The 20,490-nt window shown below is 35.2% G+C and overlaps 1 protein-coding gene across 1 annotated transcript in view; it reads left to right on the top strand.

The window, feature by feature from the left end:
• Positions 1-20,490, top strand: part of Ets65A (DNA-binding protein D-ETS-3) — a 283,056-nt gene that overhangs the window by 214,444 nt on the left and 48,122 nt on the right. The window lies entirely within an intron of this gene.

The raw sequence follows: 20,490 nt of genomic DNA on the forward strand, positions 1-20,490 counted from the left end.
ATGAACATGCAAGTTAACCAAGAAGGCCAAGAAGAGATAAACGAAACAGAGCAAGATGATCTGCAAAAGATGACGAAAAATTAGACCATACTGCAAAAGACCGTGCACTCTGGATACAACCAGAAAGGCCTATTTCCTGCAGTAGAATTAAAAAAGCTGGTCATTATGATTCAATTTATTAATCTTGTATTTTCTTTTAATTCTTTAAGTGCTGTCCTTCTCTTGTGCCGGACCATATACTTTTCTTACTGTCTTTCTCTCGAATGTCTTGACCTATTCTTTAGACTTAAAATTTTTTATCATTACCCAAATCTCACACCCATAGCTTCTTACTAAGGGGCTAATTAATGTTCTGTAAATAATCATTTTGGTTCTTTTACGTAATAGTTTAGATGAATATTCCAATTGGCAATACATTCATTTTGCTACTCACGAAAATCTTTTGATTAATTTCTGTACCCATATATTTAAAGGCATCCACACGTTTTATGGTATAGTTGTATATTGCGATAATATTTTCATTTTCAGGTGTCCTTTTGGCTGTCATGTACTTGGTTTTTGTTTCACTTACTTTAAGTGCTCTTTTTTGTGCTTCGGGATCAATTTCCCTAAATACTTCCATTAGTCGTTGTTTATTCCTGCTAATGGTATATATCTGCATATAGGCAGTAATTTATACCGATTTGGTATTTATCTGGCCGGTTACATTGGTTTTCCTCAAAAACTAGGCTGAAGAGCACCGTCTATAGTGCGTTTTTCTGTCTCACTTTCACGTTGATGTCAAATAGAGATATCAATTCTCCATCTACTCCTACTGCGGCTTTTGTCTCCTGCAACGGCATTTTTATGAAGCTGATATATTTGTTAGGGATATCTCGCAGCATGTTGTTTCTTTTCACACTATCAAAAGCTTTTTTACAGTCATATATATATATATATATATATATATATATATATATATATATATATATATATATATATATATATATATATATATATATATATTGTTATGATATGTAAAATCAAGAAAAATATTGGTTTGTTTAAAAATATTTCAAAATTCAATAACATCAAAATAATTCAGATAAGTAGGATAATATCCAACAAACATTTCGAAGAAGGAGAGTTATTAATTTCTTGAATTACCTGTACTAAACAAAATGTAAGCTTTACATCAATCATTTCTTTGTTATACTTGAGTGACCCGCATAAGTTTAAGTGAAAGCCAAAGAATTGAACGGGGTTTTTCAAAATCCATTAATGCAGTGATTAAAGACAATAGAAGGGATTATAGAAAGAGGTTTTTGTTAGTTTTTAAGATTTATAGAAAAATATTATTTGTAAATAAGTTTTAGGAAATTTATAATTATAGGTAAAAATTTGTTTGTTATCGAAATGAAAAAATGGGGGAATTGTGACGAGTTTTGATTGGCGGAGATTGAAAAAGGTGGGATAAGTATGTAGGAGGGAGTTTAGCGAGATTGGGGAGAGAGAAAAGATATGATCAGTTGATTTTCCAAGTCTGTAAGAGGAACAGGGATTGTTCTCTGGCGGTTCCTGAAATGTAGCAAGCAGTAGTGTTGAATGTTAGTGAGTTTTTGTGGAGTTAGTGTATCTGACAGAAGCTGAAGCAGCAAAATATTGTAAGTCATATTTTCCTACTTATATTCCAAGAGTCACTGTTCAGGCCAACGAGAGATTCAGTTTATCGTAAAGAGAAGATATTCCAAGAGTCATTTTTCACTCGGGCCAACGAGAGATTCAGTTTATCGAGAGGAGAAAGGCTATCATAATTTGAATGATTTTTGCTTTTGAAGGAGATCATTAAGGACGATATACTTGCAACAATCTGTTGTAAGATTGCTGATTACATAGGGAGCGGTTGAGAGGAGATAATACAGTCTACAAGGAACAAGGATTTGGACCACTCATCATCAGAGAGAGATATTTTTGTTTTCTGCAGTTTTTTTTTCTTTTATTGATAACACAATTTTTACACTTAATTTAGAAAGGATATAAATATTTTGATTAGGAGAGTTAGAATAGTTCGGAATTTTGAGATTTCAATTCATATTGTTTGTACCATTAAATTTGATTGTTCTCGTATGTAGAACAAAATTTTTGAGAATCATTATATGAGATTTGTTTATTGAAAACTTTTGAGTGTTAATTATTTCATTATTTTTATTTTAATATATAGTGTTAGATCATATGTGTTTTTATTATTCCGGTATTCTCTGGACCTTACCTTTCACATGTAATAGCATAGATATTGAAGCACGAATTTAACCCTGAGATAAAAGAATTAAAAATTGTGATAGAGTCATAATCATATCATTTAAATAATTTTAATTAATCAAAAAAATTAATTAGCTAATTATTGCTTGGCGCACCAAGACTTTAAATATCACAATAATATATATATATATATATATATATATATATATATATATATATATATATATATATATATATATATATATAATAAAATACAAAGAAGAGAAAAATTGACAAAGACTTATTTCTTGATATAAGCATGTGATATCAGTGAATATTAAAAGGAACTTTACGGTGAAAATTTGTGTGTAAACAAATTTGAAAATGCTAAGGTATGATTGGTTTAGAAAGAGATAGTAGAAAAGGAAGTTGAATGTTTGGTGTGTTTTTCAAAGTAGAGTGGAGGTTTATCTATTCCTGTCCGTCGGAAGATTAACATAGAAAATATAGAAAATACAAGGAGTTTTGCATGCCGGAAGGTTTTTTTAACGGTAAAAAAGTGGTTTTTTAAGAAATTATAAGCAGTGGTGGTTTCCCTGTGTGCTGAACGAGAGAAGTGGATCATTTTTTGGCAACAGCGTTTGCAAGTACAACAAAATTTATCATTTAATCGGGAGAATTTAGAATCCAGAGGGGATAGTTTTTGGTTAGGACGAGAGATCAAGATTCGGTTTTTGGGCAGATCCAAGGAAGGAGGTTAGTGAGCGAATCGACAAGAGGCTCCAGATCATTTTTAGAACAATATTGGATAGAGAGAGAGAGAAGTTTTTGAGACGGAATTGTACATAAATAAAATTTATAAAGTTTTCTTTGTTTCGATAATTACTATTTTAATGGGAATAAGCCACAATTGAAGTTTAAAATAAGTTTATTGACTTTCAATTTCCATTTTTGAAATTTAATTTATTAATGTTTGTATTTTGAGAACGATTTCAAAAGTGGAAATTGAAACGTCAATAAACTTATTATAAACTTCAATTGTGGCTTATTCCCATTAAAATGGTAATTACTTTAAGATGTCACAAAAAATAGCTTCAAAACAATATTGTTTTGATAAGTTTAGATAAATAGTATAGGTACTTCTATGCCGTTTCTCAATTGTCAGAATAGGGACAAAGCGATATCTATATCTGGTTCTTTGTAATATATTATACGTAATAAACATTTTTTAAGGTGTTTTATCAATATATTATATATTTTTTTGAACAATTATATTTCTTTTATTTCCTTCTGCTCCTGTTGTATGTTTTCACACTATTATAAGGCAAAGGTATTTCATAACTTAAAGAGGAACCCTGAGATTAAGTTTAAACATTTGATTTAAAGTTGGCGTCTATCTGTCTTACTAATAAAACACTCGTATTCTAAGGTTATTCCGTATTTATATCTAGAATAGTTATCCTAAGTATAAGGTAAATATAATACTAAAATATTTTGTTACAAATAAACTCGGTATATGTTAGTTATAAGTATTCCCACTTTATTCCGAAATAATAGTTTGACAATGTCGCAATCTTTTTCACAAATACATAGAACAACGACATATTGAGTGAAATATGTCATTTTTGATTTTTCTTTGAAACTGACAACTGACACCAAATATATCTTTTTCTTTATTTGTTATCTTATATGTTGAGTTTGAGTATTTTAAAATTGCAAAAAAGTTTCAAAAAGTTTCAAAAATTGCAAAAATTGCCAGTGTATTTTGAAAATGGATTCATTATTTCTTTGAAAGTTTTTCTTTTTCGTGTATTTTCCATCATGTTAATTAAATTATCAACTATCAAATTTCAATATCATGATTATATTATTATTATTTATAATAAAATTTGATATCACCGATTAATATCAGAAAGAATTTTGTATACTACATTTAGCAATGTAATTGGCCTTTAATTCTGGCGTTCCGTCTTATCTATTTTCTCATATATTGGTTATATTAGGCCAACTACCCAATCCTTGGGCTATTTATGCTTGCCTCCTCCTACCATATTATTAAATATTAAAAGAGTCAAATCCGTGCAAATCGAAAAGATAACTTTAGGTTTAAAAATGACACTTGCGAAAACCTAAAAACCAAAATTTAACAAGGTGCTTTTCCTTGTTTATGTGTTATATATCCATAAGAGACTGTAAATTCCATAAAGGTAGGTAAAGCTTAACAATCCGTATATGTATATATACATATCTATATAAATATGAGTTTCATGTTTGTCAATTATATAAATAAAATATTGTTCTAAACATCATGAAAACATATTCAAAATATTATTTATATAGAAAATTCTGCAATGTAATATGAAACTGTAACCTACATCTGCAAAAAGCATGAAAAAGATATTTCGCAAATCAATGTCCTCTTTGTTGACATAGCAAAGTCGTGCATTACTGCAAGTAGTCCTATATAAACAGAGAAGGATGTGTGTGCAAATAAAGGAGCCAATTCGGTTTAGTCATATGTGAACATTGGCTCGGTTGATGTCGATGTGTATTAAGAAAAAGTACCCTCGATTCATTAGGTGATAGAAAGGAGATCAAGACGACTCGATGTTTTGTTTACACAGCGAGATGCGCTTCTGGACTTAGCCTTGCAATCAGAATATAACGAAATTTACCTCTACGTACAAGGTAATAAAATAAAATAATAAGATGATTTGACCAAATTGTTGAAATTTTACTAGTTTTTTTTTAATTCAAGAAATTCAAATACAAATTAAAACCTGTAAAATACTCATTGTTTAATTAAAAAAAAAGCTTAAAAACAAAAAGAACGTATTTCCTGAAAGCTTAACTTCTTTATAAGGTACTACTGCACGAATATGGCAAGGTATGTAAGATCAGCCATTTTTTTTTTAATTTAATAAAGTTAGTCTTAAATCTTAATTGCATCTGACAATTTATTATAAAATTTTACACACTGATACGCCAGAAACTTTTTTGTATAGAGTTGGGTATGTCAAAAAGTGTTCAAAAATTTCATCATTTATCTCAATACACTTCAAAAAACGATTTCGATCGAATTAATAATGCTAGTGAGCATCGTGAGATCTTTATTGATTATACTAAACTCGATTGCTATCCAATGTCCTTGCGTTACTTGCGAAAACTCTGTTCTCAAGCACGCCCCAGATTGAGAAATCCATGGGAGTATTGTCAGGCGACCTTGGAGTCTACGATTTGTTCCCACCTCTATCGTTCCGTCCAGGAAAACACTGATTTATGAACACCATAGAACACTAATAAGAGTAGTTTTAACATCTTCTGTAGATGCCGGCTCTAATGAAGTTGGCGATGACTTCTGCAAATTCGTCTCTATCCTGTGCTTTTTCATTAGAGTTTGGAGGTCTAGTCCTATCCAATCCTTGATATTACGCAATCAGGTAATGTATCGTCTGCAAGCACCACGCTTTTCTTCTATTTTTCCTTCCATTATTATTTGAAGGAAGTTATATCTCTCGTGTTTGAATACATGTCCGAGATAAGATGTTATCTGTTTTAGTCGGTCATATGGTCTTAACATATAGAGCTAAAACATGGTCACGAGCAAAAGATTCTAAGAAGAATATACGGAGGACAATAACAGCAGGGTTTGTGGCGTAGACGCTACAACTTTGAGTTATAAGGAAGTGTGAAATTCTTCGAGATAAGACTCCTCAGATGGTTGGATATGTAATCAGAAGGGATGAAGATACGATGGTGAGGAAAGTATTTGACCGAAGAGGATCAGTGGAACGATTTACTAGAGGTAGACCGAAACTTAGGTAGTTGCACAACTTGTAAAACGACATCTAAGTTAAAAGATGGAGAAGAGTTGCTAGAGATATTATAAAATCAGGAAATTTTCCAAACAAGACTTTAGTTAGTTCATAGTTTTACAGCTCATAAAGGGCTCAATGATGATGTTAAAGAATTATCATTATATTTGTTTGTGTTGTACTAATTTTATTTTTAATTTCTGAGGTGTATGTCAGCACCGGTCTGATTACCAATTGATATATACATGCTTGTGTCTTCATTTTCAAGTGTTTGTTTCCTACTTTTTGCTTCAGTAAAATTGTGTGATCTATCTATCTACACCTTTGACAAATCTAAAAAATTTTGCAGTATAAATTACCAGCTACAATATTTTCGACAAAATTGTACACAACAGTCTCGATTAATTGTCTCTCTATTTAACTGCTATGCACGACTCAATAAATTTTGGGAATAAAAAACAAAGAAGCCTTGCACACATTACTAATTATTATTATTATTTCTCTTAGGAAAGAACCTCTTTCTTGTTTTATTGTGTAGCAACAAATGCGTATCCCTATTATTTTAAGATTATCTGAATTTGATTCGAAAAACAAAGTGATTTTTCTATTAGTATTCAGCAGAAATAAATTCAAGCTCGACTAGTTGAAATGTTAAGCAATATGTTTGATGTTTGGTGTCTACTCTTTAGCTTTTATATCCCCGCATTCGACAGACCGAAAATATTGGCGCCGTTGTTGTAAGAATTTAGTGGGGTGTAAAGGAAGGACTTTGATAGAATCAAATATATAAGAACATCGGCAGAATATATTGGATGTAAATATAAACTTATTTTTATTTGGGTAAAGTTTTTATAATTGCCAATATTTTCAAACTGTAGATTTATGGAAAGGAAAAATAAGTTATTTCTTTTAAATTATGTATGTATAAATTTAATAATGATATGAATAATACATCTGAGCAAAATAAAAATGAGCAGAAATAACTTTATTACTTTCTGTTGCCCGTATTACGAATATTATTTAATTGTTTTTTTTTTAGCAAGAATGCTCCAGAAAGCTCGCTCTGTATGGTTTATATCGGAGGCAAAGCAGGCCGTTCTAAACATTTGATTTACTGATTTTGAACGTATTCATCCGCGGCTCTTGTACAGTAAAGCCGGACATTATCGTTCATTACTACAAAATTACTACCAATCTCATCTTAAGAGTCTAACAAAGAATGTAGAATATCCTTGATGTGTCTGTTACCAGTAATTGTATCTTCAATGTATATTAGTTCAGTATAACCGACAGTCATAACACCACCACAAAACACGACGCATTTACTTGCGAAGGTAAATACAGGATTGAATTGAGTATGAACTACCTGGGCAGCTCTTGTCTCAAACATAAATTCGCCAGGTACTATTTATTAGGCAAACTTGCTTTCATCGAAAACAAAACCAAATTCCAAAATTTTCTGGCACACGAATGTACCATTTGCTCACTTTGTAGCTAAGGATCTCCTAGATAGATTGTAGACATCTGTAGAAATAGAAACCAATAAACAATTGAACATTTACTAATGCTTTAGTAAAATTTCAACGTATGGTTTATGTTATGTAACAAGCCTTATCTTGGTAGCACGTTCCAGCAATTTGATATATATCTATGTATCTATCTGATACAGAGTGGCGGCTGCAAACAGTCCGTATTCCATGTCAGAAGCGGCTGATCTCACTGTTAGGGACGCAAGTGGAGACTATCTAACTAGTCCTTCTTGTGATCGGCAATCAGGGCAAAACCTGAGATAGACTTATCTTCGACTAACTCGAGGCAATCTGTGTCTAACTTGGTACTTACTTTGTAGTTAACTGGGACTACGTGTGGACCCTAATTAGATGAGAACAAAACAAAGTGAAATAGGTGAAGAACCAAAGATAAAAATATAAAGAATACAAAAAGGTACAAAAAATATCTTTCCCTTTGACGGGGATCTCGAAAATACACTAGGCAAACTTCACATACATCTTGAACATATAATGAAAAAAATAATAAAATTGAAAAGATATGCCATTTCGTAGAAAAAAATTTGAATAGAGAGATACAGTTACTTCATGTGTGGTCCGAGCGGTTAGTGGGAATATTTTCAAGCAAAACTGTAAGTTAGTCATAATGGATAAGTGGGTGGTCTTAACAGATTTTGTGAAAAAATATTTACAGAAATTAAAGTGATGTTCAAGGTGATTTTATAAAATTTAATAAATAAATAAGATATAACATCCGTCGTTTTGACACGGTTAACTGTTGGTGGTCCAGAAAGCAAGCAACATTCGTGGCTTCGAGATATAAGAGTTTGGTGCGGAATTCGAAATGCAGGAAAAAAACTTTTATACTTGCTAGCGAGGGACTACGAGCATATGGCAAATGAACGTATACACACTGAAAGCGAATGGCACTTAAAGAAGAAGAAGAATATCAAATATTCTTTAATCGAATTTTTGGAAATTAAATGTGAATTATTGAAAATATTCCAGCTTAATGAATGCATGACGTTGTTTTACTTAATCAAAAAGATTTACCATCAACAATAAACTAAACATTTCAAGGGACTAAGAAGTATTAAAACAACCGATCACGTCACTTATCTATGATAGCATGGAATAGAGGCGGGCGGATTCCCCTCGTTCACGGTTGGAAAGAAAGAACTTGGTGAAGTAGAGATTACAAGAGCAGATATTTTTGATGAAGTGGGAATGATCCGCACGACTAGCTAGAAGGCGCCACCGCATGACAGCACCCGTTGCAAACGTCGTCACCCCCAAAGGAGGGAAGCATATTTTACCGGAGGGCCACGCCGCGTGCTATAATTTAAAAAGGGGAACTTGTTTTAAGAAAAATTAAAAGTAAAATTCTTTGTAATGAAATCTCCCTTCGGTGTTATGATAAAAGAATAAAATATTGTTAGACGCACTAATTCGGCATCAAATTAATTTGTATGTATAAAAATAATGCAGGTTTCATTTGTGTCTATTGATGTTAACAATAATCAGATTATTTTTTTCCTGGAAGCGACCTTTTATACAACGGACGTACTGCAGGCAATTGTTTTAACGTATGCCCTAAAAGTCTTGGCACAAAATATTTATGGGATTTTTTTAATAAAGAAATTTATTTCCCCTAACTTACATTACATTAACACTAACTAGTTATCATAAAATTATAACTCAATACTTAACTAAATTGTACTCTCGAATTATGTGAAGTGACCCATTTTGCTCTACCAGAGACAAATTTCTTTGAATGTCTCTCATTAAGTCCAGGACGGAATTCAGATCAATTGCTCTCAGTTTTTCGTAAATTCTCCCTTTTAATTGTTCTTCATCTTGGGCTTCCCAGCCTCCATGATAAACCTTTCTAGACAATAAAGCCTAAAAATCCTCTATTGGACGATCCAGCGGTAAGTTTGGAGGTTTTTGTAAACAAAAGGTGTTGTTGAAGCCAGTTTTGGGTATCTCTTGAGTAATGGCATGATTCTAGGTCCGGTCAAACCATGATATCGGCATTATCATGATGTGGACAAACTAAAGTAATTTGAAAAGGCAGTTATATAGCTCATACAATTCAAAGTTTCATCCCTCACTCTTTTCACGAAAGGTGGAAAGATTCCGCAAATTTCGCTTTATGTTTATAAGTAACATTGTTAGGGCATTCTTTTACGTTGCCCGTGTATTCCTTAATTTCAGAATTACTCAAATGACATACTTTTCGTCATCTAAAATAATAACTTTTTCATTGGTAAAATGTACCCGCCTCAGTTGACGACAGCATCTTGGTATACGAAGGTGTTGCGCTTGAGATTATTTGGGGCACTTACATCGCTTTCGATATTTAAGACTGTTGTTTCTCAATTCCAACGATATCGTACTCTTAGAAGCTATTGTTCTATAAATGGGTCTGCGTGGAATGGTTTTATTCCGGAATAATTGTTATTGTGAAAGATACAACTTGCAGATACTTTTTTTATATCTAATTTATACGGCATCTTAAACAAAAATTTCATTATAAATAAATCTTAACTGCTGGTAAAACAAAGTGAACAAACTTTTGTTTCCAAAAGCAACTTAATATTATTTTGTTTTTAATAGTATTAAAGCCAATGAATTTTATGCCATAACTTTTAGAACATACGTTATTGTATATCTTCCATTTATTAGTGATTGTAGAATTCTGGGACTCTACACCACCTTTTACAGATATGGTGGATTCGTACCATATGTTTATGAAGTCACTTGACAGTCTTCAAAAAGTGTTTGCCCCCTACGATTTAGTGCCTCTCAAGCGAGCAAAATATGGTTAACTGTTATATATTACAGTCTACAGCCTAAATATCTATAAAACAGCCTCATTATAATTCGGAACTGGTTCCTGTCTATTTTCTGCAGTACTTCAGCAGACCTAACAATAGGATATTAGCTTAAATGTGAAAATTTTATTAAATTCATTTCTGACGGAAGTTTAACAATATTGTAAAGCTATGTATCTGTACTATCAGTTACACAAAAGTATTTGCAAAGTATAAAAATCAAATAAAGCAGTAGTTCTCAAAGTGGGAGTCGTGGCCACTTTGGCTACAAAGATTGGATGTTGTGCAGTTATACTGGTTACTGTTATGCTTTTGATACGTACTACGGAGCTAAGCCTTCAGCTAGCGAAGAACAGATGAACCAGAAAATGTCTAAGCTGCCAGTAGTATTATTACAGTTTCAACGAATCATATAATATTTTTTGATAATTATTTTGCGAGTTATGAACTTTTAGTGAAATTGAAACAAAAATGTATCAGAACTACAGGCACAGTTTGTGAAAATCGTATCAAAAGATGTCCTCTTATACAAGGCAAGGATATGAAGAGACAAGATCGTGAATATTATGATCATTGCTGCTATCAAAAAAGTGTTATATTATTTGTAAGATGGAACGACAACAGTGCTGTATCCAAGGGGACCAATTACGATACAATAGAGCCCCTTGCACAAGTGAAGTGTTGGTGTGCAAAACAGAAAGAAAAAGTAGCAGTATTACAACCTAATGTTACGATAAATATACTGGCCTAACTTTTATGACTAATTATTCTGTTTTATTGTAGAAATTTCGGTGGAAGTCTAGAACCAAAATTATGGTGAATGAGCCGGCTAAGCTTCTCGATCTTTCGATGCTGTTCTAGTATATCAGGATTTCGTATATAAATACAACATTTTTATATGGAGGGCCAGTGAATTCTCAAGACCCGCGCACGCGAATTTGTTACGTACGGATATAATAAATTATTGTAAGATAAGTTAAAATAAATAAAGAAATAAATTAAATCCGTAAGTGTTATAAATATTGAACCTTTTAATAAATTCACAACAAATGGTGTCAGAGTGAGATCGAACATAAATTAGACTTATAATAATAATACAAGTGAATATAAAATAGATTGTGAAAATGGCTACGATTTATGAGCTGACAGTGACTAATTTAAGAAGACATCTTGAAGACAGAGAATTAGCTTCCACCGGAAAAAAGGCTGAGTTAGTCCAACGACTAAAGAACGCTTTGCTAGAAGAAGGACTAGATCCAGAGACTTATATATTTGAAGATGCTGTCCTCTCGTCGATTTCGAAAGTTTCTGGTGATGTAGCCAAAGTTTCTGGTGATGTAGCCAAAGTTTCTGGTGATGTAGCCAAAGTTTCCGGTGATATCGCATCATTAGAGAACAAAGTTTCTGGCGATATTTCGAAGGTTTCCGGCGACATCGCTTCTTTAGAAAGCAAAGTTTCTAACGAGATTTCTTCCCTGGAAAGCAAAGTTTCTGCTAACATCTCTTCAGAAATCTCTAAAGTCACTTGTGAGATGTCTGCCCTGGACGATAGAATATCTTCGTTAAAAAACCAAGTTGCTGCCGATAAGTTGGCCTTCGAAGAAAAGATTAAAGAGATGGAAAGGAAGATGGAAGAAACAGGGACAGCAGAGAGAGGTAACAATCCGATTACAGTGGAGATAAAAGAAGACGAGACGAAATGTAAGTTGGAAATACGGCCGAAATTTGAAGGAAGTGGAGGTTCTGTCCATGTGAAAGTCCCAACTTTCGACGGAAAATCGTCATGGAACAACTACATGAAACAGTTCGAATCAGCTGCAAGAGCGAATGGATGGTCTGAAAAAGAAAAGGCTGTAAACCTGACTATCGCTCTTCGAGGAGATGCCTTAGATGTGCTTCAGACCATAGCCGTAGAGGAGACCGATGATTTCGAACAACTGAAGAAGAGGTTAAATATGCGATATGGCCACGAACATTTGGAGCATGTATATCAGTCGCAGCTTAAAAATCGTAGACAGAAGAAAGATGAGGCTCTTCAAGAATATGAGGTAGATATTGCCAGATTAGTACGATATGCTTATCCAACAGCTCCCGAAGACATGATGGAAAAATTGGCCGTTCAAACGTTTATTGATGGTCTTCGTGATCATGAAATGCAGAGAACACTACGATTAGCTCGTCACAAGACGCTGGTTGATGTCTTATCCGCCGCTCTCGAATACGAGTCAGCTACGCAGGCCTCTGGCGGGTACAGTAAAGTTAGGACTGTAAAAGAGGAAGGAGATGAAGATAAACTTGACCAGCTCGTTAATATGATGAAAAGCATGACATATAAGAAAACGAAGACCATCAGATGCTGGAATTGTGGCGAAATAGGACACGTGCGAAGCTCCTGTAAGCACCCTAGGTACGACGCAAATCAAGAAACTCACCATCAGGAAAACTAGAACGGGTCAGCCTTAGGGGGGCAGCTTCGACCCAGAACTTTTCCAAAGACCCTCTCATACTAATAGCTTCTTTGAAATGTCTTGAAGATAGTGTATATGTAGATGGAGAAATAAATGGTAAAAGACATACGTTGTTGGTGGATACCGGAGCGACCAGAACCATTATACGCCCGACAGTTATAAACAGCCGAAAGAAACTGTTACCAACGAGGTTACGACTTCGGACCGCTACAGGTGAAAATGCCAACATTCATGGAGAAATCCAGGTACAATTGGGAATTGGGGCAGAAAAGTTTGTCCATACTGTTATAGTTGCTGACATCGAAGAGGATGTTATATTAGGAATGGACGTAATGAATATGCATGGATTCCAATTGGATTTTAAGAATAAGGTAATCAAAGTTGGCAACGAGGAGGTATTTCTCCATCCACATAATGACAACACTGTGCAAGCAGCCATTACAGAAGATACAGTCGTGCCTGCGAGAAGCGAAACGATCATAGTAGCGCGACTACAGGGAATTGTAGACGAAGGGAGACCTGTTATGATGGAGCCTTGGAACCACGACGATGAGGTTGGCCGTGGAATCATAATTGGAAAGGAATTGGTGACTTCGGCTAAAGAAATTCCTGTGAGACTTATCAATGTCAACGACTACCCAGTGACCATAAAGAAAGAGACAAAAGTAGGAACTTGTGTACCTGTGACATCCATAATCCGTCAGGCGACAACATCTGATAATTCCAACGACAAATTCGACCAAATGGTTGCAGTTGCAGGACAGTCTCTAAATCAGATGGAGAAAAGGAAATTAAGGGAATTTCTTCGGCAGTATCGTGATATTTTCGTACCGAAAGGAGGAAAGACGGGAAGAACTACCGTTGTTAAGCATAAAATTGATACTGGTAATGCTAAGCCAATTCGTCAAACAGCTCGACGATTACCACAGGCGAAGAGAGAGGAAGCTGAAACGATTGTTCAGGAAATGAAGAAAGACGGGGTGATAGAACCTTCTACGAGTCCATGGGTCTCTCCAGTGGTCCTGGTTAAGAAGAAAGACGGAACGACGAGGTTCTGTGTGGATTACCGTTTGCTGAACAACGTTACCAAGAAAGATAGTTATCCTCTGCCTCGGATCGATGACACATTGGACACATTGGCTGGAAGTAAATTGTTTTCTACTTTAGATTTAAAGTCTGGATACTGGCAGGTAGAAATGGACCCAGTCGATAAAGAAAAGACAGCCTTCACCACAGGATCTGGATTGTGGCAATTCAACGTTATGCCATTTGGACTTTGTAATGCTCCTGCGACATTTGAGAGGCTTATGGAAAATGTGTTGAGAGGGTTATCTTGGAAAACATGCCTGGTTTATTTAGATGACATAATCGTCTTGGGGGAGACATTCGAAGATCATTTGAGGAATTTAGAAAACGTTTTTAATCGACTTAAAGCTGCCCAATTGATGCTAAACCCCAAGAAGTGCCAGCTATTTCAAGGTAAAGTCAATTATCTGGGTCATATAGTCAGTAAAGAAGGAGTGGCCGTGGATAAGGGAAAAATCGATTCCATTAAGGAATGGCCAAAACCAACTGACAAACATCAAGTGAGAAGTTTTCTTGGACTATGTACTTACTACCGGAGGTTTATTAAGAAGTTTGCAGATATCGCTAAGCCATTAACGCGACTTACAGAGGAAGCAAGAGAATACCGCTGGGATATAGACTGCCAAAATGCCTTTGAGACCTTGAAAAAGCATTTAATAACAGCACCAATTTTAGGGTATCCACTGCCAGAAGGAGAGTTCATCTTAGATACAGATGCAAGTAATGTGGGAATTGGAGGAGTGCTGTCTCAGATTCAAGGAGGACAGGAACGAGTCCTCGGATATTTTAGTAAAGTTCTTTCAAAACCTGAGCGGAATTATTGCGTCACGAGAAGAGAACTTCTGGCAGTAGTGAAATCAGTAGAGCACTTCTATCAATACCTCTATGGAAGAAAGTTTCTAATCCGAACCGACCATGCCGCCCTTAAGTGGTTGATGCAGTTTAAGAATCCAGAGGGTCAGATAGCCAGGTGGATCGAACGACTCCAAGAATACGATTTTAAGATTGAGCACCGGGCCGGAGTTAGCCACAGAAACGCTGATTCTCTTTCCAGAAGGCCATGCTCAGCAGAGTGTTCCCACTGCAACAAAACGGAATCCAAGGAAGCAGCAGTGCTAAGAACGACGATTGTCAACGACGACTGGACGCCTACTAAGATCAGGGAAGAACAAGAGAGAGATCCAGTTATACAGAAAATCCGAAAATGGAAAGAGGAAAACCGTCGACCACCTTGGCAGGAAATATCAAACCTATGCTCAGTAGTTAAGACGTATTGGGCCCAGTGGGACTCATTTATCATCGAAGATGGCTTGCTTAAACGAGTCCTGGAAAATGATGACGGTTCAGAGAAGAGAAGACAGTTGGTGATCCCAAAGAGCAGAATAGCCGAAGTACTTCGTCAGTTACACGACAGTCCATCGGGAGGGCATTTTGGTGTAAGGAAAACCCTTCAGCGAATTCGGGAACGGTTTTATTGGATGAACAGTTCCGACGATGTAAAAGACTGGTGTAAGAAATGTACTATTTGTGCCACGAGTAACGGGCCTTACCGAAAAAGGAGAGCTCCTATGAGACAATATAATGTTGGAAGCCCGTTTGAAAGAATAGCTTTGGACATCGCTGGGCCATTTCCAGAAAGTGAAAATGGAGGCAAGTACATGCTGGTAGTAATGGATTACTTCAGTAAGTGGGTCGAGATTTACGCACTTCCAGACCAGAAGGCCGCCACCGTTGCAGATAAGTTGATCCAAGAATATATCAGCCGATTTGGAGTGCCTTTGGAGATCCATAGTGACCAAGGCAGGAACTTCGAAAGTGATCTATTCCAAGGAATATGTGATAGACTAGGCATGAAGAAAACAAGAACTACCGCGTATCATCCGCAATCGGATGGTATGGTAGAACGAATGAATAGGACAGTTGGCAAGTATTTGACAAAGATGGTGTCCGATCATCAGCGAGACTGGGACCAATACCTTCCGTTCTTCACAATGGCCTACAGATCTGCTGTTAACGAATCAACGGGCCAGACACCAGCCAGAGTCCTATTCGGACGCGAAATGCGACTACCTTGTGATCTAGAATTTGGGTGTCGACCTGGAGAAGATGTAGCAGGTGAAGATTATGTGATCGAATTACGAAGAAGAATGGACGATGTACATGAGTTGGTCCGTTCCCACCTTCAGATCGCTAGCGACCGAATGAAGAAACGGTACGATACACAAGCCGAAAAGGGTTGCTTTAAAAAGAACGACAAAGTATGGCTGTATAATCCCAAGAAGCGAAAAGGTTGTTCTCCCAAATTGCAGCAGTTTTGGGAAGGTCCATACCTCATTATGGAGAAGATCAACGATGTCATCTACCGAATAAGCAAGATTCCGAAGGGAAAGCCGATGATAGTACACCATAACCGGCTGGCGTCTTTCGAAGGTGACCACGACGTAGATGAAGAAGTGGAAGTAAACCAAGTCCAAGACGTGTCTGACCTCACGTTTGAGGAATTCATGGGTGCCTATGGAGGTACCGGTAAAGCAAGACATGGTGTTACCACTGAAGAAAAGCAAGATCTACTCGCGCTCCCCGATGACTACTCGCTGGCCCTTACCATCCCGGCCAGTATCAAAGACGCACCAGGGTTGGCATGCGTCTTTCGAAGGAAGTTTGGTCGAGTTGCAGAACTTCAATGCCAAGTGCCAGCTCCCGGTAAAACCTTGAAACTCCAAGATGCATCACGTTACCTTTTCTACCTGGTAACAAAAGACACTGCCCGTGACCAACCTACCTACCGAGATGTATGGGAAGCCTTACTTCAATTGAGAGAGCACGTACTAGAGTCCGACGTGCAAAAGTTAGCCATGTCAAAGTTGGAGTGCCGCCAATTAGATTGGAGGGTTATCCGAAATATGGTGGAGGAGATCTTTAAAGACACCGAAGTCCAGGTGTTAGTCTGTTGCAATCCGCATAGTTACTGGTGCGGAGAGAAAACCGTCCCTTGTCATTTTTATACAACTGGAAGTTGTAAAAGAGGGTCCAGTTGCCGATACCAGCATACAGTTCCGGTTCCAGTCCCGACAAGGTTCCAGGAGGAACCATCTTTTAAGAGGGGGGCAATGTTACGATAAATATACTGGCCTAACTTTTATGACTAATTATTCTGTTTTATTGTAGAAATTTCGGTGGAAGTCTAGAACCAAAATTATGGTGAATGAGCCGGCTAAGCTTCTCGATCTTTCGATGCTGTTCTAGTATATCAGGATTTCGTATATAAATACAACATTTTTATATGGAGGGCCAGTGAATTCTCAAGACCCGCGCACGCGAATTTGTTACGTACGGATATAATAAATTATTGTAAGATAAGTTAAAATAAATAAAGAAATAAATTAAATCCGTAAGTGTTATAAATATTGAACCTTTTAATAAATTCACAACACTAAGTTATTAAAATCCTACAATTTATAAATGGTTGTGTGGGACTTACTCGATCAAGGGGTAAATAATTACAGAATCGGCATCCGTGGAAAAAATGGTGATGAGTACTCTTTACCCATATGATACATAAATGTGACAATTGTCAATGCATGGAAACCATATGGGATTACAAATAAAAATAACAAAATAGATTTTCTATTATTTCAAAAAAATATTGTCCGCCATTATAAAATTAATATCCTTGTAAAAAAAGCAATTTTTTAACAAGAATGTTTTCAACGTTAGATCCAGATACATAAAATCACCAACATTATTGAAAAGGAGGTAGAAGGAAAACAAATCTGTTCAGCTATCTTTATGAATGTGTACAGCGGTTCTGGCAGTGGGAAATAATCATGAAGAAGATACAGGAAATCTAGAATCTTAAGTAAACAAGATCAATAATTGAAAAAGCAATATATGCCATTTGAAATAAATGACACCCAGATCCCTGTTGCAGATACTGCGAAGTACTCAGAACTTGAACTGAAATACAAAAAATTGTTCTGGTTGCTTGGATCAAACTCAAACATCTCGAAAGATAATCAACTTTTGATCTACAAACAAATATTCAGATCAGTATGGTTATACGGTGAGTAGGTCTGGAGTTGTACCAGCAAGAACAATATTTTACAGATACAACGCTTTTAGAAGAAAGTATTAAGGAACAGCGTCGATGCTCCTTGGTACGTTAAACACAGTTACATTCATTGAGACTCCAAGATGGAGAAGAGAGATAATATGGAATTGTGCCAACAATCATGAGCAAAGATTGTATCAACATGTGAATATCGAGACTCTCCAACTCCTAGATAATACAGAACTAGTAAAAATACTGAAGAGGGTAAAGCCCTTCGAGCTGATATATATATATATATATATATATATATATATATATATATATATATATATATATATATATATATATATATATATATATATATATATATATATATATATATTCTTTTATACCTGAAAAAAGCAAAAAATAAAAATGCAGTGCAAAACAAAATACCTTTTATAATATTCCGTTTAAAGCACTAACGAACGTTTAACAATACAGTGAATGGAATACAGTCGATATAAAATCCGTGTATAACTTTTATACTGACCACGAAGTGTGTGACCCGAGCCTATCGAGGTCAAATCTTGCATGTCAAATGAAAACGGCAGTCAGACTGACTATAGTAGTTGCAGGGGTTAGAAATGACTGCTGTCTGACGCGTGGTGTATTCGAGAGCCTTATCTATCTCCAGATCTGATGAAGGCTGGTGACTTCACGAAACGGTTGACCGTGATTCAGGATTTCATTAAAAAGTCAAATTGTGCTCCCTTATGCTAATTTCATTTGTTTAACCGTGGAATATTAAGATTTTTATGGACTAAACTGAAAAAACTTTTTAATATGATTTGAACTGCTAATCTGAACAGCAATAAAAAACTTGATTAAAGATTAAGAAAATTACTTTTTAATTATCTTATTATCGCTTTTTCAAACAATTTACTCAAAAACATTTTCTAAAACAGATCAGTTTGGCTCTTCGTCGAGAAAACATTCTAATTTGTGTCATAGTAAAAAATAAATAGTAAATTTTTAAATAGAAACTTTTAATTCCTGGGGTTGTCGGTCTGCTTTAGGAACTGGTACTTGTAATTTCGAAATATATGACCCAGATAAGCAGTTTTTCTTCTTTTTATTATTGGCAGCGATTCTCGTTCTCTGTCCATTCGATTAATACATCGACATTTGTTGTATGATCTGTCCAGGGAATTTTAAGTAGTCTTCTAAATACCCACATTTCAAAGGCCTGCAATCAGTTTATCACATTGGCTTTTATGGTCCAGGTTTCTACACCATATAGCAGTATGGAGTAAATGTAACATTTTACAAAGCGATATCGAAGCGTTAAGTTAAGGCTGCTGTTGCTTAGCAAGGTTCTCATATTAGTAAATGCTGTTCTGGCTTGCTCAATTCTGCTACGTATCTCTATGTCTGGATCTAGATCTTCAGTTATACAACTACCGAGATATCTGAACTTGGAGACCTTTTGGATGTTCTTATTGTTTACTCTTATATTTAATTGCATATTTCTTGTTCTCCACTGAATTCCGACTTCAGATAAAATTTTGAAAATAAAATTATAGGGACAGACTTTGAAAAAAGGTCCTGTACTGATTCAATGATTGTCACATTACCCCAAACGCACTCCCTTGTGTTTGTTTCTTGTGCGTCATTGTGTACGACAAAGGGAGTACAATTGAATTTTCTTGCTTTGCTGGCCTAATGACGTTTGATCTTTAATTTATTTATTTAATTTAAACTTTAACTTAAACTTTAAACTTTTATTTAATTAAACTTTATATGAAAAAAAAAACATAATGAAAAGTCTCAATTAATAAAAAAAATATGAAATATGTGAAAATATTTATTAAAAATAAGAGGAATTATACTATCTGGACGATACGTGCTCAAACGAAGGTTTTACATAATACGAGTACATAATTGGAGTTTATGACTTTCTCCCAATACCAAATAAAGTGTAGACACAAAAAATCTATTTAAACGATAGAAAAATATTATTTATAGATTTTTAAGTAAAAAACGATTTTTTAATAGAAATTCGAGTCGCAGTAATGAACAGACCATTCCTTAAACATAATTGAGTGTAACATTGTTCTTTTCTATAGAGCAACCACCGAGAGATGATTGTCCTTTAGTGCCCGTAGGGCGCTTAGGGTGCTAAGGGAAAACTCCCCAGTGCCTAATAAGTCGACGATCAAACTCATATTCGATAATTACCTGATTAAGGTCCTGTACTGATTCAATGATTGTCACATTACCCCAAACGCACTCCCTTGTGTTTGTTTCTTGTGCGTCATTGTGTACGACAAAGGGAGTACAATTGAATTTTCTTGCTTTGCTGGCCTAATGACGTTTGATCTTTAATTTAGAATTATTTTGGTTTGTACGAAGGGACAGGCTTTTTCTAAAATATCAAAATATTGCTTTACATAGCATAGATAGTGATTTAGCTGATTACAGTTTAATAGTAGGGGTTTATTTGAAAAATGTATTACAGTAGAAACT

The sequence above is a fragment of the Diabrotica undecimpunctata genome, chromosome 3, assembly GCF_040954645.1.
Source record: "Diabrotica undecimpunctata isolate CICGRU chromosome 3, icDiaUnde3, whole genome shotgun sequence".
Lineage (NCBI taxonomy): Eukaryota > Metazoa > Arthropoda > Insecta > Coleoptera > Chrysomelidae > Diabrotica > Diabrotica undecimpunctata.